The sequence below is a fragment of the Pseudophryne corroboree genome, chromosome 6 (genome assembly GCF_028390025.1).
Source record: "Pseudophryne corroboree isolate aPseCor3 chromosome 6, aPseCor3.hap2, whole genome shotgun sequence".
Taxonomy (NCBI): domain Eukaryota; kingdom Metazoa; phylum Chordata; class Amphibia; order Anura; family Myobatrachidae; genus Pseudophryne; species Pseudophryne corroboree.
The window spans coordinates 509713319-509731343 of NC_086449.1; the positions used below are offsets into that span (position 1 = coordinate 509713319).

At 39.2% G+C, this 18025-nt stretch overlaps 1 protein-coding gene and 2 pseudogenes across 3 annotated transcripts in view; 1 reads left to right on the forward strand and 2 right to left on the reverse strand.

Annotated features, from left to right (window-relative positions):
* The window catches only part of CAPS2 (calcyphosine 2), a 274614-nt gene that overhangs the window by 172980 nt on the left and 83609 nt on the right, over positions 1 to 18025 (forward strand). The window lies entirely within an intron of this gene.
* Positions 3106 to 3226, reverse strand: LOC134936959 (5S ribosomal RNA; annotated as a pseudogene).
* Positions 9556 to 9676, reverse strand: LOC134936960 (5S ribosomal RNA; annotated as a pseudogene).

Sequence of the window (18025 nt, forward strand, 5' to 3'; positions counted from 1 at the left end):
ATTAGGTCCAGAAATGGTAATTCCGTCTGACTGATGTTGTGAGTTAAACGGAGATTAAGATTATTGTTGTTGAGACGCTCTATGAACTGATGTAATAATTGTAGGTCCCCTTCCCATATCATGAAGATATCATCTATATATCTTGTCCACATAATGATATTAGATGTAAGATCATCATTGGTGTCTTTGAAAACGAGTTCTCTTTCCCACCATCCTAAGAAGATGTTGGCATAAGTAGGTGCACAGGCCGCCCCCATGGCTGTACCTCGCGTTTGGAGGTAAAATCTGTCATTAAAGACAAAGAAATTGTAGTGCAGTACAAAATGTAGTAGTTTGATCAAAAAAACATGAAATTCCTCCCAGCCTTCGGCATGTAAGAAGTATTCAACTGCTGCTATGCCTTCCATATGGCCAATGGAGGTATAAAGTGCTTCTACGTCCAATGATACTAGATATTGATTATCCTCCAATTTGACATCATGCAGTTTCCTAAGTATATCTGCTGTATCTTGTATGTATGAGGGGAGACCCAGCACGAGATGTCTAAGGTGCAAGTCCAGGAAGATGCTAGCTTTTTCCGTTAGGCCTCCTATACCCGATACTATCGGTCTTCCAGGTGGGTTAAGGATGTTCTTGTGGACTTTCGGTAGCATGTAGTAAGTAGGGATCTTTGGATTTTGTACTTGTAAGTATTCATATTCCTGTCTTGTAATGGTCCCTTGTTCTTGGGCCTGAGTGATGATCTTAGTGTAGACCAATGTATAGTTGCCCAAGGGGTTCAGGAGTATCCTTTTGTAACAATCAGTGGATTCCAATTGTCGTAATGCTTCTGTAGTATAATCCTTTTTAGGCCAAATCACAATGTTGCCTCCTTTATCAGAAGGCTTTATTACGACATCCTGCCATGTTTGTATCTCCCTCATGGCCTGTCTTTCTTGGTACGTCATATTTGATTGACGGGGATATTTCTTATTGGTATGGATTAAATCAAATTCCTTTGCTACCAATTTTTGAAATACCTGAACTTCCGGGCATATGTTTTCAGGTGGGAAATATGTAGATTTTTTCTTAATAGCAGGTCTAGTAGGAGGTCTGTGGTCCATGTAGTTTGGCACATATTGATCTTGTTCTAATTCATGCAATGCAAATAGTGCCTCTTCCTCCATAGCTTGAAGATCTAAGGTTGTAAACTCCTCTATCTCCGAGGTTGTAGATTCCTCCATATCGGAGGTTTCTCCCCTTGTTGTGGTGGGAGTCGTTTTGTTGCTATAGAGTTTTGTCAGTAATAATTTCCTTCCGAATAGTTTCAAATCTTTTTCCCATCTGAACCTTTCAAAGTGCCCTGTGGGAGAGAATGTCAGGCCTTTACTCAGTATGGATTTCTGTGAATCTGTAAGTAAGTGCTCGGAGAGATTAATAATTTTAAGTTTATTGTCATGTTGTTTGTTTTCCTCACTGGTCAGCAGATTGGTAGTTGTCATCTCCTCCGAGTGTTTCGGGTCTGAGGGGGTGAGGAATCCCATTGTTGTTGTCCTCTTCTTCCTCTTCCGCCCCCTCCTCGTCTTCCTCCTCTTTGTCTTCCCCGTGTCCTCCCGGATCGGGGATCCCCTAAAAAAGACGATGAAGTAGATGGGGAAGGATTGTATTGGTTGATGTTTGCCTGTCCTCTGGAACTCAAATGTTTTTCGGGTATGTAGTCTGCAGTATCTTCTGTCCCTGATGTTTCTGCTTCTGATGATGAGTAGTCACCTGTATATTGAGCCGTATTTCTTTTCCAGGTGGCCCTTTGCCATTTGAAAACTCTTCCAGAAGCAAAATCCTTTTTATCTCTGGCGTACTTGGTTCGTTTCCGGTCAATAATAGACTGTTCGTATGCCTGTAATTCTTGTTTGTTGTGCTCAAAACACTTCTGAAATTGTAAGTCCTTTTCCCAAATTTCTAGTTTCTTACCTAATTCCTCCAGATCACGCTCGCATTCCTCCAATATCAAATTATTATGTTTGGTTAGAATGCTCATTAAATCACTAGAACACTTGAGGAGAGTATTTTCCCATTCCTTTTTTAGATTCTCACTCGCTAAATCGAAGGCCGGAAAGATTCTTGGACGGAGGCCTCTAGGAGATATTTTGTTTTTAATGTAGTTTTCTAGTGTTGTAAGATCCCAAGTGGTCCGAATTTGTTTTCGTAACAGTGCATTTAATTTATGGAAGTCAGTTTCCCAACTGATATGGGGTTCATTATCAGTTATTTCACTCGGGAAGATGTCATCTAAATTATCCTTATTTTTACGTCTTGAACTCAGCTCTTGCTTGAGATTAAAACTCATATTGTATGAGAGAACTCCTGAAAAAATGAAATTTAAGGAGCAGAGATTCCTAAAGGAGGAATATCCGCTGCCTTTATATTGCCGTGCAGGTATTTCCGAGAAGACTGGGAACCAGTCACAAATACAGGTATTTGAAAAAAAGAATTGGAAACCGCACTGGTATAGTAGGTGTATGTGTGAAATGGTAGACTATCTGTAATTAGCTGATAACAAAATTCAGGAATAGATTCTCATTTTGGGAAGTAGACACTTAAGGTAATACACTCCTTATTTTTATGTGTCAAAAACACTGCCCATCAGCGGTGCTCCCACGAGTCAGAAATATATTGTAAACACGACAACAAGAGAAGAAAGGAGACTCTTTTTGGGAAGCACTCTTATACAGATAGTAATGTGTGGCTAATTGCCACAATAGCTAACTAAAATTCAATACTTTAATGATTTTCGTTAAAAAATTAATTACTGAGGAGTTCAATAAGCGCCAGTATCTGTTTAAATAGTGACATTGCGAAAATATGAAGAAAATATTTTTAATCAATAAGGTACAAATACCTAATATAAGCCGGGATGGGTAGCTTTGTGATTTAGTGACTTGAAAAACACCAGCTATAAGACAACTTGTGGTCAGAAATATATTTATTCAATGTATATATATGACCATCATTTGAAGACTGCTGTGTATCCCAAACTGGGAATTGAATCCTAGCAGGTAGTTAAATCATAGGTCATGACCGATAGGCGAATCAATGCTCTATTTCAGTGACAGACAGGGTAGCAAATACTTGCAGTACCAGGGTGTTCCTTGGTGGTCTCCCATCCAAGTACTTAAACCGGCCCTCCACTGCTTGGCTTCCAAGATCAGATGAGATTGGGCATCTCCAGTGGGGTATGACCGCAGACCTTATGCTTACCCTTGTCACACTGTGTCCTTAATTGGGCACAGGTAAGAGCCAATTTGTGATATCATGTAGACCACAGGTGTCTAAATAGCTGATGAAAAGGAATATGAAGTTATTTATCAACGATATAAACAATGACACAAATGTCAGATACCCATCAAAGTATTCACGGTGGAGGTGGTCGCAAATACAAGTAGAAAAACACACCTATTCTGCACAAATAATTAAGAGTATCTCTAATGTCTATTTCTAGGTAGAGCAGAAAGGGAGGCCTCCAAATTTGGACTCCAAGATCTCAAATATAGTTGTATCCCACATATACTCCGGATTATACAGTAAGGTATACCAAATTGGTGATATTCCAGCTCCAATACCCCACCATAATTAACCTTCAAATAGCGGGGAGACAGTACAACAAAATTTATGCCACATAAATCATCAGTTGAGTGTTTTTTAAAAGAGCACGGAATTCTGCATAATACACATCAGAAATATATTCATGTGTTTGATAGAATCCTAAATTGGATGTATCAACATACACTAATGGATTATGCAATAGGATATATCTTAAGTAATAATATCTCTGACTCTAATGCCCCACCATAGATCACCTTCAGGTAGCGGGGGAACAGCACGAACAGTGAGTGTACCATACATATAATTAAAGGGGTGTTTTCAAAGAAAGCATGGATTTGTGCATCAAACGTAGAGAGAACATTTGTATATTTGATAAGCTCCAAAAAATGATCGATGCCTCTGCATCTATGATTTTGGTAGCTAATAAGCACTTTTTTTCTCACTGTTGTTTTGTTATTTGTTGCTCATGCAGACATTGAAGTATTCTCTGTGCCTTCTGAGTATGAGTTTATCATGCACAGAGAAAGAAAAGAATTATTGCTTGAGTCACGATATTACCTTATCCGGTTGTATACGAGTTTTATGGTGTCTTACTTGTATGGAGAAGAAATGTCAGGGAGAACCTTGTGGAAGGTGCTGGCCGCGTCTGCCCGCGTGTTACCTGCTGCTGTGCTCCGGCCGCACTGTTCTTCCTGTTAGGCTGGTTCCCGTAGCGACGAACTCCGCCGTGATCGGCTAGTTGCGGTCACGTGTGCGCACCACGTGACCGTGAGGTAAAACCTCTCTTACCTTCTGCCTGACGTACGTTTCGCAATAATGCTTGGTCACAGGGCGTCAGTGGATCCTGACCCTTGATTGTTCTTATAACAGCAGTCCTATTTGTTGATTGGTTCTCCGCAAGAGATTGATAGAAAATCTGACCTATCATATTGTTCTTGGGTCAGTTCAATTCTTGTTGGTTAATATGTCCTGATTGACAGTAGGAAGAACCAATCAGTATTGATTGAAGGACGATCATAGGAAATTAATTGTAAAAAAGAGCTGATAAGACTGTTTGGATGTAATACTGACAATAGAGATGGGGGAATAGTGCCGAATAAATACAGTTATGATGTTATGATACGGGTATGAATAATAAAATTGCTGAATAGTTAAGTTATATTGTATTAGGTGACTATTCAAGTTCTATGTGCAGAAAGAAGATATATTTATGAATGGGGAAATTAATTAATTAATTTTATATGTGTGTGATAAACACATACACACATTTTATATGTTTAAATAACAATAATTAGTGATGTACAAGATAAAATACAGTGTATATAATATGTGCAATAATTAATTATTATATAGATAATTAAAAATTATATAATATTATTAAAAATATATAATATTTGTATATCTCAAAATAAACTTTTTTTGAGTAAGAAATTATATATTTGTATAAAAAATAAATAAATAAAATAAAATAAATAGTGAAATAGTAGAATTAATTGTGTTACAATGCTGTGGTGACCATTGGTCAATATAAAATAGAATGTAAAAAGGAAACCATGCATAAATACTTTATATATGTGCAAATGCATGGAATATAGTGAAAATATAATGATGTAAATTCATAGTGTTATTTTTGTGATAAAAAGAGTAGAGGGAAGATGAAGGAGATATATAAAGTTAGTGCACTACAAAGACCAAAATTTAGTGAAGTGATAACTTTGAAAGTGAAAAAAAGTGATTCAATAGTTGGGAAAAGAAAATTAGAATTAAAGAAGGGGTGAGGGGTTTTTGGTTTAGGAAAAAATTGGGAGGGGGGGGGTGGAAGGGTGGAAAAAAGGGGGGGGGGGGTTTTGGGGAAAAAATAGGTTAATAGATATTTGGATTGTTGTTTCAATTTAAAAAGACCCCATAGTTAATATTTTCGTTCATGCCAAAAGGATGAATGGTTCCTAATTTAAAAATCCATTCGCATTCTTTCCTCAATAGGGAGTCTGTCAGGCTTCCCCCACGAATTCCGAGTTTAATTTTTTCGAGTCCAAAGACCCTGAGTTCTTCCCATCTATTGTCATGGTGTTGGTAAAAATGACGAGCTACTGTAGTAAGTGGTTTCATCCTTGTTTTGTCAGAGATAGCGTTGCGTATAGTCCCAATGTGTTCTAGGACACGTTGTTTCAGTGGGCGAGTGGTAATGCCCACATATTTTTTGTCGCAGCTACATTTAATGCAATAGATGACACCCTCAGTTGAGCAATTCATATAATCTTTGATTTTGAATTCTGTCCCATATTTGTCCTTTATTTCCTTCACCGTTTCAATGTGTCTGCAAGCTTTACATTTTCCACAGGGGTATGTTCCTGTTGTGATGCTTTTTTTGGGGAATGTCCTTTGAAAGTGGCTTTGTACCAACTGATCTTTCAAGTTTCTGGACCTCCGCCAGCTCATGGAAACACGCGAGCCGAGTTTTTCAGATAGATCAGAGTCAGCATGTAGTACATGCCAATGTTTCTGTATGGCTGCACTTACCTCCTTCCATTCTTGGCAAAAGTTGCCTACAAACCTGATGATGTTTTTATTTTGTGCTGTCTCTTTCTTCTTAAAGATGATATTGTCCCTCGAGGTAGTTTGTGCATTACGTGATGCTTTTTTTATGGATGTATTACTATATCCTCGTTCACGTAGTCGTTGAGCCAGTTCTGTACTTTGTTTTTTGAAGTTATGATCATCTGAGCAATTCCTGCGAAGGCGCAGAAACTCTCCTTTCGGTATGTTCTCTATGGTGGGATGAAAGTGTGAGCTCGTCTGATGCAGCAGAGTATTTGTCGCTGTTGTTTTACGAAACAGATTTGTAGCTATCATCCCCTCTGGATCCTTATAGATCATTAGGTCCAGAAATGGTAATTCCGTCTGACTGATGTTGTGAGTTAAACGGAGATTAAGATTATTGTTGTTGAGACGCTCTATGAACTGATGTAATAATTGTAGGTCCCCTTCCCATATCATGAAGATATCATCTATATATCTTGTCCACATAATGATATTAGATGTAAGATCATCATTGGTGTCTTTGAAAACGAGTTCTCTTTCCCACCATCCTAAGAAGATGTTGGCATAAGTAGGTGCACAGGCCGCCCCCATGGCTGTACCTCGCGTTTGGAGGTAAAATCTGTCATTAAAGACAAAGAAATTGTAGTGCAGTACAAAATGTAGTAGTTTGATCAAAAAAACATGAAATTCCTCCCAGCCTTCGGCATGTAAGAAGTATTCAACTGCTGCTATGCCTTCCATATGGCCAATGGAGGTATAAAGTGCTTCTACGTCCAATGATACTAGATATTGATTATCCTCCAATTTGACATCATGCAGTTTCCTAAGTATATCTGCTGTATCTTGTATGTATGAGGGGAGACCCAGCACGAGATGTCTAAGGTGCAAGTCCAGGAAGATGCTAGCTTTTTCCGTTAGGCCTCCTATACCCGATACTATCGGTCTTCCAGGTGGGTTAAGGATGTTCTTGTGGACTTTCGGTAGCATGTAGTAAGTAGGGATCTTTGGATTTTGTACTTGTAAGTATTCATATTCCTGTCTTGTAATGGTCCCTTGTTCTTGGGCCTGAGTGATGATCTTAGTGTAGACCAATGTATAGTTGCCCAAGGGGTTCAGGAGTATCCTTTTGTAACAATCAGTGGATTCCAATTGTCGTAATGCTTCTGTAGTATAATCCTTTTTAGGCCAAATCACAATGTTGCCTCCTTTATCAGAAGGCTTTATTACGACATCCTGCCATGTTTGTATCTCCCTCATGGCCTGTCTTTCTTGGTACGTCATATTTGATTGACGGGGATATTTCTTATTGGTATGGATTAAATCAAATTCCTTTGCTACCAATTTTTGAAATACCTGAACTTCCGGGCATATGTTTTCAGGTGGGAAATATGTAGATTTTTTCTTAATAGCAGGTCTAGTAGGAGGTCTGTGGTCCATGTAGTTTGGCACATATTGATCTTGTTCTAATTCATGCAATGCAAATAGTGCCTCTTCCTCCATAGCTTGAAGATCTAAGGTTGTAAACTCCTCTATCTCCGAGGTTGTAGATTCCTCCATATCGGAGGTTTCTCCCCTTGTTGTGGTGGGAGTCGTTTTGTTGCTATAGAGTTTTGTCAGTAATAATTTCCTTCCGAATAGTTTCAAATCTTTTTCCCATCTGAACCTTTCAAAGTGCCCTGTGGGAGAGAATGTCAGGCCTTTACTCAGTATGGATTTCTGTGAATCTGTAAGTAAGTGCTCGGAGAGATTAATAATTTTAAGTTTATTGTCATGTTGTTTGTTTTCCTCACTGGTCAGCAGATTGGTAGTTGTCATCTCCTCCGAGTGTTTCGGGTCTGAGGGGGTGAGGAATCCCATTGTTGTTGTCCTCTTCTTCCTCTTCCGCCCCCTCCTCGTCTTCCTCCTCTTTGTCTTCCCCGTGTCCTCCCGGATCGGGGATCCCCTAAAAAAGACGATGAAGTAGATGGGGAAGGATTGTATTGGTTGATGTTTGCCTGTCCTCTGGAACTCAAATGTTTTTCGGGTATGTAGTCTCTTCTGTCCCTGATGTTTCTGCTTCTGATGATGAGTAGTCACCTGTATATTGAGCCGTATTTCTTTTCCAGGTGGCCCTTTGCCATTTGAAAACTCTTCCAGAAGCAAAATCCTTTTTATCTCTGGCGTACTTGGTTCGTTTCCGGTCAATAATAGACTGTTCGTATGCCTGTAATTCTTGTTTGTTGTGCTCAAAACACTTCTGAAATTGTAAGTCCTTTTCCCAAATTTCTAGTTTCTTACCTAATTCCTCCAGATCACGCTCGCATTCCTCCAATATCAAATTATTATGTTTGGTTAGAATGCTCATTAAATCACTAGAACACTTGAGGAGAGTATTTTCCCATTCCTTTTTTAGATTCTCACTCGCTAAATCGAAGGCCGGAAAGATTCTTGGACGGAGGCCTCTAGGAGATATTTTGTTTTTAATGTAGTTTTCTAGTGTTGTAAGATCCCAAGTGGTCCGAATTTGTTTTCGTAACAGTGCATTTAATTTATGGAAGTCAGTTTCCCAACTGATATGGGGTTCATTATCAGTTATTTCACTCGGGAAGATGTCATCTAAATTATCCTTATTTTTACGTCTTGAACTCAGCTCTTGCTTGAGATTAAAACTCATATTGTATGAGAGAACTCCTGAAAAAATGAAATTTAAGGAGCAGAGATTCCTAAAGGAGGAATATCCGCTGCCTTTATATTGCCGTGCAGGTATTTCCGAGAAGACTGGGAACCAGTCACAAATACAGGTATTTGAAAAAAAGAATTGGAAACCGCACTGGTATAGTAGGTGTATGTGTGAAATGGTAGACTATCTGTAATTAGCTGATAACAAAATTCAGGAATAGATTCTCATTTTGGGAAGTAGACACTTAAGGTAATACACTCCTTATTTTTATGTGTCAAAAACACTGCCCATCAGCGGTGCTCCCACGAGTCAGAAATATATTGTAAACACGACAACAAGAGAAGAAAGGAGACTCTTTTTGGGAAGCACTCTTATACAGATAGTAATGTGTGGCTAATTGCCACAATAGCTAACTAAAATTCAATACTTTAATGATTTTCGTTAAAAAATTAATTACTGAGGAGTTCAATAAGCGCCAGTATCTGTTTAAATAGTGACATTGCGAAAATATGAAGAAAATATTTTTAATCAATAAGGTACAAATACCTAATATAAGCCGGGATGGGTAGCTTTGTGATTTAGTGACTTGAAAAACACCAGCTATAAGACAACTTGTGGTCAGAAATATATTTATTCAATGTATATATATGACCATCATTTGAAGACTGCTGTGTATCCCAAACTGGGAATTGAATCCTAGCAGGTAGTTAAATCATAGGTCATGACCGATAGGCGAATCAATGCTCTATTTCAGTGACAGACAGGGTAGCAAATACTTGCAGTACCAGGGTGTTCCTTGGTGGTCTCCCATCCAAGTACTTAAACCGGCCCTCCACTGCTTGGCTTCCAAGATCAGATGAGATTGGGCATCTCCAGTGGGGTATGACCGCAGACCTTATGCTTACCCTTGTCACACTGTGTCCTTAATTGGGCACAGGTAAGAGCCAATTTGTGATATCATGTAGACCACAGGTGTCTAAATAGCTGATGAAAAGGAATATGAAGTTATTTATCAACGATATAAACAATGACACAAATGTCAGATACCCATCAAAGTATTCACGGTGGAGGTGGTCGCAAATACAAGTAGAAAAACACACCTATTCTGCACAAATAATTAAGAGTATCTCTAATGTCTATTTCTAGGTAGAGCAGAAAGGGAGGCCTCCAAATTTGGACTCCAAGATCTCAAATATAGTTGTATCCCACATATACTCCGGATTATACAGTAAGGTATACCAAATTGGTGATATTCCAGCTCCAATACCCCACCATAATTAACCTTCAAATAGCGGGGAGACAGTACAACAAAATTTATGCCACATAAATCATCAGTTGAGTGTTTTTTAAAAGAGCACGGAATTCTGCATAATACACATCAGAAATATATTCATGTGTTTGATAGAATCCTAAATTGGATGTATCAACATACACTAATGGATTATGCAATAGGATATATCTTAAGTAATAATATCTCTGACTCTAATGCCCCACCATAGATCACCTTCAGGTAGCGGGGGAACAGCACGAACAGTGAGTGTACCATACATATAATTAAAGGGGTGTTTTCAAAGAAAGCATGGATTTGTGCATCAAACGTAGAGAGAACATTTGTATATTTGATAAGCTCCAAAAAATGATCGATGCCTCTGCATCTATGATTTTGGTAGCTAATAAGCACTTTTTTTCTCACTGTTGTTTTGTTATTTGTTGCTCATGCAGACATTGAAGTATTCTCTGTGCCTTCTGAGTATGAGTTTATCATGCACAGAGAAAGAAAAGAATTATTGCTTGAGTCACGATATTACCTTATCCGGTTGTATACGAGTTTTATGGTGTCTTACTTGTATGGAGAAGAAATGTCAGGGAGAACCTTGTGGAAGGTGCTGGCCGCGTCTGCCCGCGTGTTACCTGCTGCTGTGCTCCGGCCGCACTGTTCTTCCTGTTAGGCTGGTTCCCGTAGCGACGAACTCCGCCGTGATCGGCTAGTTGCGGTCACGTGTGCGCACCACGTGACCGTGAGGTAAAACCTCTCTTACCTTCTGCCTGACGTACGTTTCGCAATAATGCTTGGTCACAGGGCGTCAGTGGATCCTGACCCTTGATTGTTCTTATAACAGCAGTCCTATTTGTTGATTGGTTCTCCGCAAGAGATTGATAGAAAATCTGACCTATCATATTGTTCTTGGGTCAGTTCAATTCTTGTTGGTTAATATGTCCTGATTGACAGTAGGAAGAACCAATCAGTATTGATTGAAGGACGATCATAGGAAATTAATTGTAAAAAAGAGCTGATAAGACTGTTTGGATGTAATACTGACAATAGAGATGGGGGAATAGTGCCGAATAAATACAGTTATGATGTTATGATACGGGTATGAATAATAAAATTGCTGAATAGTTAAGTTATATTGTATTAGGTGACTATTCAAGTTCTATGTGCAGAAAGAAGATATATTTATGAATGGGGAAATTAATTAATTAATTTTATATGTGTGTGATAAACACATACACACATTTTATATGTTTAAATAACAATAATTAGTGATGTACAAGATAAAATACAGTGTATATAATATGTGCAATAATTAATTATTATATAGATAATTAAAAATTATATAATATTATTAAAAATATATAATATTTGTATATCTCAAAATAAACTTTTTTTGAGTAAGAAATTATATATTTGTATAAAAAATAAATAAATAAAATAAAATAAATAGTGAAATAGTAGAATTAATTGTGTTACAATGCTGTGGTGACCATTGGTCAATATAAAATAGAATGTAAAAAGGAAACCATGCATAAATACTTTATATATGTGCAAATGCATGGAATATAGTGAAAATATAATGATGTAAATTCATAGTGTTATTTTTGTGATAAAAAGAGTAGAGGGAAGATGAAGGAGATATATAAAGTTAGTGCACTACAAAGACCAAAATTTAGTGAAGTGATAACTTTGAAAGTGAAAAAAAGTGATTCAATAGTTGGGAAAAGAAAATTAGAATTAAAGAAGGGGTGAGGGGTTTTTGGTTTAGGAAAAAATTGGGAGGGGGGGGGGTGGAAGGGTGGAAAAAAGGGGGGGGGGGTTTTGGGGAAAAAATAGGTTAATAGATATTTGGATTGTTGTTTCAATTTAAAAAGACCCCATAGTTAATATTTTCGTTCATGCCAAAAGGATGAATGGTTCCTAATTTAAAAATCCATTCGCATTCTTTCCTCAATAGGGAGTCTGTCAGGCTTCCCCCACGAATTCCGAGTTTAATTTTTTCGAGTCCAAAGACCCTGAGTTCTTCCCATCTATTGTCATGGTGTTGGTAAAAATGACGAGCTACTGTAGTAAGTGGTTTCATCCTTGTTTTGTCAGAGATAGCGTTGCGTATAGTCCCAATGTGTTCTAGGACACGTTGTTTCAGTGGGCGAGTGGTAATGCCCACATATTTTTTGTCGCAGCTACATTTAATGCAATAGATGACACCCTCAGTTGAGCAATTCATATAATCTTTGATTTTGAATTCTGTCCCATATTTGTCCTTTATTTCCTTCACCGTTTCAATGTGTCTGCAAGCTTTACATTTTCCACAGGGGTATGTTCCTGTTGTGATGCTTTTTTTGGGGAATGTCCTTTGAAAGTGGCTTTGTACCAACTGATCTTTCAAGTTTCTGGACCTCCGCCAGCTCATGGAAACACGCGAGCCGAGTTTTTCAGATAGATCAGAGTCAGCATGTAGTACATGCCAATGTTTCTGTATGGCTGCACTTACCTCCTTCCATTCTTGGCAAAAGTTGCCTACAAACCTGATGATGTTTTTATTTTGTGCTGTCTCTTTCTTCTTAAAGATGATATTGTCCCTCGAGGTAGTTTGTGCATTACGTGATGCTTTTTTTATGGATGTATTACTATATCCTCGTTCACGTAGTCGTTGAGCCAGTTCTGTACTTTGTTTTTTGAAGTTATGATCATCTGAGCAATTCCTGCGAAGGCGCAGAAACTCTCCTTTCGGTATGTTCTCTATGGTGGGATGAAAGTGTGAGCTCGTCTGATGCAGCAGAGTATTTGTCGCTGTTGTTTTACGAAACAGATTTGTAGCTATCATCCCCTCTGGATCCTTATAGATCATTAGGTCCAGAAATGGTAATTCCGTCTGACTGATGTTGTGAGTTAAACGGAGATTAAGATTATTGTTGTTGAGACGCTCTATGAACTGATGTAATAATTGTAGGTCCCCTTCCCATATCATGAAGATATCATCTATATATCTTGTCCACATAATGATATTAGATGTAAGATCATCATTGGTGTCTTTGAAAACGAGTTCTCTTTCCCACCATCCTAAGAAGATGTTGGCATAAGTAGGTGCACAGGCCGCCCCCATGGCTGTACCTCGCGTTTGGAGGTAAAATCTGTCATTAAAGACAAAGAAATTGTAGTGCAGTACAAAATGTAGTAGTTTGATCAAAAAAACATGAAATTCCTCCCAGCCTTCGGCATGTAAGAAGTATTCAACTGCTGCTATGCCTTCCATATGGCCAATGGAGGTATAAAGTGCTTCTACGTCCAATGATACTAGATATTGATTATCCTCCAATTTGACATCATGCAGTTTCCTAAGTATATCTGCTGTATCTTGTATGTATGAGGGGAGACCCAGCACGAGATGTCTAAGGTGCAAGTCCAGGAAGATGCTAGCTTTTTCCGTTAGGCCTCCTATACCCGATACTATCGGTCTTCCAGGTGGGTTAAGGATGTTCTTGTGGACTTTCGGTAGCATGTAGTAAGTAGGGATCTTTGGATTTTGTACTTGTAAGTATTCATATTCCTGTCTTGTAATGGTCCCTTGTTCTTGGGCCTGAGTGATGATCTTAGTGTAGACCAATGTATAGTTGCCCAAGGGGTTCAGGAGTATCCTTTTGTAACAATCAGTGGATTCCAATTGTCGTAATGCTTCTGTAGTATAATCCTTTTTAGGCCAAATCACAATGTTGCCTCCTTTATCAGAAGGCTTTATTACGACATCCTGCCATGTTTGTATCTCCCTCATGGCCTGTCTTTCTTGGTACGTCATATTTGATTGACGGGGATATTTCTTATTGGTATGGATTAAATCAAATTCCTTTGCTACCAATTTTTGAAATACCTGAACTTCCGGGCATATGTTTTCAGGTGGGAAATATGTAGATTTTTTCTTAATAGCAGGTCTAGTAGGAGGTCTGTGGTCCATGTAGTTTGGCACATATTGATCTTGTTCTAATTCATGCAATGCAAATAGTGCCTCTTCCTCCATAGCTTGAAGATCTAAGGTTGTAAACTCCTCTATCTCCGAGGTTGTAGATTCCTCCATATCGGAGGTTTCTCCCCTTGTTGTGGTGGGAGTCGTTTTGTTGCTATAGAGTTTTGTCAGTAATAATTTCCTTCCGAATAGTTTCAAATCTTTTTCCCATCTGAACCTTTCAAAGTGCCCTGTGGGAGAGAATGTCAGGCCTTTACTCAGTATGGATTTCTGTGAATCTGTAAGTAAGTGCTCGGAGAGATTAATAATTTTAAGTTTATTGTCATGTTGTTTGTTTTCCTCACTGGTCAGCAGATTGGTAGTTGTCATCTCCTCCGAGTGTTTCGGGTCTGAGGGGGTGAGGAATCCCATTGTTGTTGTCCTCTTCTTCCTCTTCCGCCCCCTCCTCGTCTTCCTCCTCTTTGTCTTCCCCGTGTCCTCCCGGATCGGGGATCCCCTAAAAAAGACGATGAAGTAGATGGGGAAGGATTGTATTGGTTGATGTTTGCCTGTCCTCTGGAACTCAAATGTTTTTCGGGTATGTAGTCTGCAGTATCTTCTGTCCCTGATGTTTCTGCTTCTGATGATGAGTAGTCACCTGTATATTGAGCCGTATTTCTTTTCCAGGTGGCCCTTTGCCATTTGAAAACTCTTCCAGAAGCAAAATCCTTTTTATCTCTGGCGTACTTGGTTCGTTTCCGGTCAATAATAGACTGTTCGTATGCCTGTAATTCTTGTTTGTTGTGCTCAAAACACTTCTGAAATTGTAAGTCCTTTTCCCAAATTTCTAGTTTCTTACCTAATTCCTCCAGATCACGCTCGCATTCCTCCAATATCAAATTATTATGTTTGGTTAGAATGCTCATTAAATCACTAGAACACTTGAGGAGAGTATTTTCCCATTCCTTTTTTAGATTCTCACTCGCTAAATCGAAGGCCGGAAAGATTCTTGGACGGAGGCCTCTAGGAGATATTTTGTTTTTAATGTAGTTTTCTAGTGTTGTAAGATCCCAAGTGGTCCGAATTTGTTTTCGTAACAGTGCATTTAATTTATGGAAGTCAGTTTCCCAACTGATATGGGGTTCATTATCAGTTATTTCACTCGGGAAGATGTCATCTAAATTATCCTTATTTTTACGTCTTGAACTCAGCTCTTGCTTGAGATTAAAACTCATATTGTATGAGAGAACTCCTGAAAAAATGAAATTTAAGGAGCAGAGATTCCTAAAGGAGGAATATCCGCTGCCTTTATATTGCCGTGCAGGTATTTCCGAGAAGACTGGGAACCAGTCACAAATACAGGTATTTGAAAAAAAGAATTGGAAACCGCACTGGTATAGTAGGTGTATGTGTGAAATGGTAGACTATCTGTAATTAGCTGATAACAAAATTCAGGAATAGATTCTCATTTTGGAATACACAGAAAATCTGACATAATTATAGTAAAGTCAGCAATCACACTAGCAATCAGTCACAGTATATATATATATATATATATATATATATATAGTATAATAAGCAATATGAGCACATAATCAACTACAAATACATTTCAAGTATGTAGGAGAAACATATTACTGCATTACCTTATATAGGATTTAACCGTATTCGGTCGCACAGCAAAAGAAAACAACAGTAATAAATATCAGACTCGTGCATCACGCACTTATCCAACTACTCGTACTCAAAGGTAGATAGAGACTTAGTGTTGTATCACCCGGCTCAGGAGACTGGGAAACAGGAAGACTTCCCCCCTCTTCCAGGATCGATCAATACGTTAGTGAATGCTGAGTGGATCCAGATGCTATTAGTGTACACAACCGCCCCGTGAACCAATAGTGAACAGACACCCAAGTGAACACCAACGCACCAGTCATACAGCCGCCTATGCTGCGACTGGGTCCTTTTAGATACACAGCGTCTCAGACGGAAGCGGGAAAACAGTTCATGGTGGGAGACTCGGAGGAAACTGGTCATGAACAGGGGGAGGAGGGGCAACCAGGGAAGCGTCTGACTCCCCACTGCTGACATCAACCCTAGGGATCATGGCCTCATACTACCTCTGGAGCATATGATCCCCTTACCTTCTCCCCGTGAACCAGGCAACGTCTGCTGGACTTGCTAGTATATACGACACAGACGCCCGCCGAAACAGCACTGTACTTGTGGGTACGCGTTGTCGTGACCCGGCAGAGAGTTGTTGGAGCGACTCTTTCTAAGGTACGTATAAGACGCTTTTTAGAGAAATAACTCAAGAAAAATATTAAGACTATAAAAATAAAGTAAGAAGCTGATGGCTGCTGTTGACAATGGTCCGGATCCTGCCGCACCAGACAAAAAACTGATTTGCCTGAGCCAGGAGGCGGGGATATATGGATGGGCTCGTTGCATGCTGGGAAGCCGAAAGCTTTGAACGTTTGGTGCAAATCCGCTGTCGCGTCATCATATCCCAATGTTATCCTGTGGACTTAGGAGAAATACCGTTCTCAACAGTAAGTTCTTACCATAATGTATATTTTTGCACTGTGCAATGATTTTGATTTCCTGAATCATTCACTGTGCAATGAACCATGCACGCAAGTCTAGATGATCAAGAGTTGTACGCATTTTAGTTGCATCTACACTAGTGACTGAAGAGGTATAATTGGTCTGTAACTGGGCATTTTTACGTAAGTCAAGTCAAGTAAGAGTGTGTCGATGGAACTGCAGGCTATGTAGAGTAGTACTCCAGGCTCCAAAGCAGTGTCTGAGCCCTTTTATCTTTTCCTAGAAAAACATGAACAGCCACTGGAAATTAATATTGCTAAATGTCACAGGGGAACATTTATAGGGCACGAACTTTCTTATTTAGCGTTATGCTGAGAGATTTAAGTGTATATGCTGTCTATATAGCCACAGAACCTGTGTAATTTATTAGTGTCCCGGTTTATGATTTTTATGTATATTCATGTTTACAATGGAGTAGACGCTCAGACGCTAATTATGAACGGTCTCCACAAATATTAAAAGATCAAAACGGTCCGGGATTACAAGTAAATCTGGCTACTATAACAACCATCGACGCCAAGTGACTGCGGGAGAGGAAGGTTCCCATGGTAACGATAATACACAGGATAGCGGTCATGTGACCGGAGAGCGCGATGACGTATGCTTTAGCATGTGATCAGAAGACGGGTTCTCACTGTGAATACGGGAGAGACGCAGCTACAGAGGGGAGGCGAACACATGATCAGATGACGCTTCCTTTGTTTTGATCACGTGACCGGACTGTGAAGTATGAGATCGTGAGTGGAGGAGTAGAATAGAGACGTCACAAAGAGGCGTTCCTGGCACACGAGTGTCAAAGACTTATAGGAATATTATTGTATAGGGACCAGCTGTGCCAGGACCAATCAGGAGTGAAGGAGGGATTTATAAATCAGTTTGAGAGATAGATAAGGCATTCACAAAAGGAGCGGACCTTGAAAAAGACCCAGGCAGGGTCGGAACGCGTGGGTGCCCCTGTGGACTGACCTGACTAAAGGAGGACGTGGTACGATCAATGCCAGATCTGGAAGGCTGACTGACACCAGAGTACTCTCCATGCTGCAGCTGGAAAGCCTGATGTTCACACGCTTTTAGAACTGATTTATCAGTTCTCACCGGCTCGTGGTAATTACCCATTGCCCTACCTTTCAGGATTTAGTCCACTGAAGAATGTCTTAACAGCACATGCTGTATAAGTTGTATTGTTAAGCAGTGGTGATTTCATAGCTATTATCCATCTAGCTTCCACTGATGCTCTGTAATTTTATGTATGGTGATTTTAAGTAATTAAAACAATTTAACTTAAGGTACTACACTATGTTTTGCATATCTCTTTCCTTTTTCGGTGCATATTGAGAAATACGAAAGAGACTACAAGAATACGACTATATTGACCTCCATACAGCGCTGGTTCAGTGGTATCCTATATGTTTGTATTTGT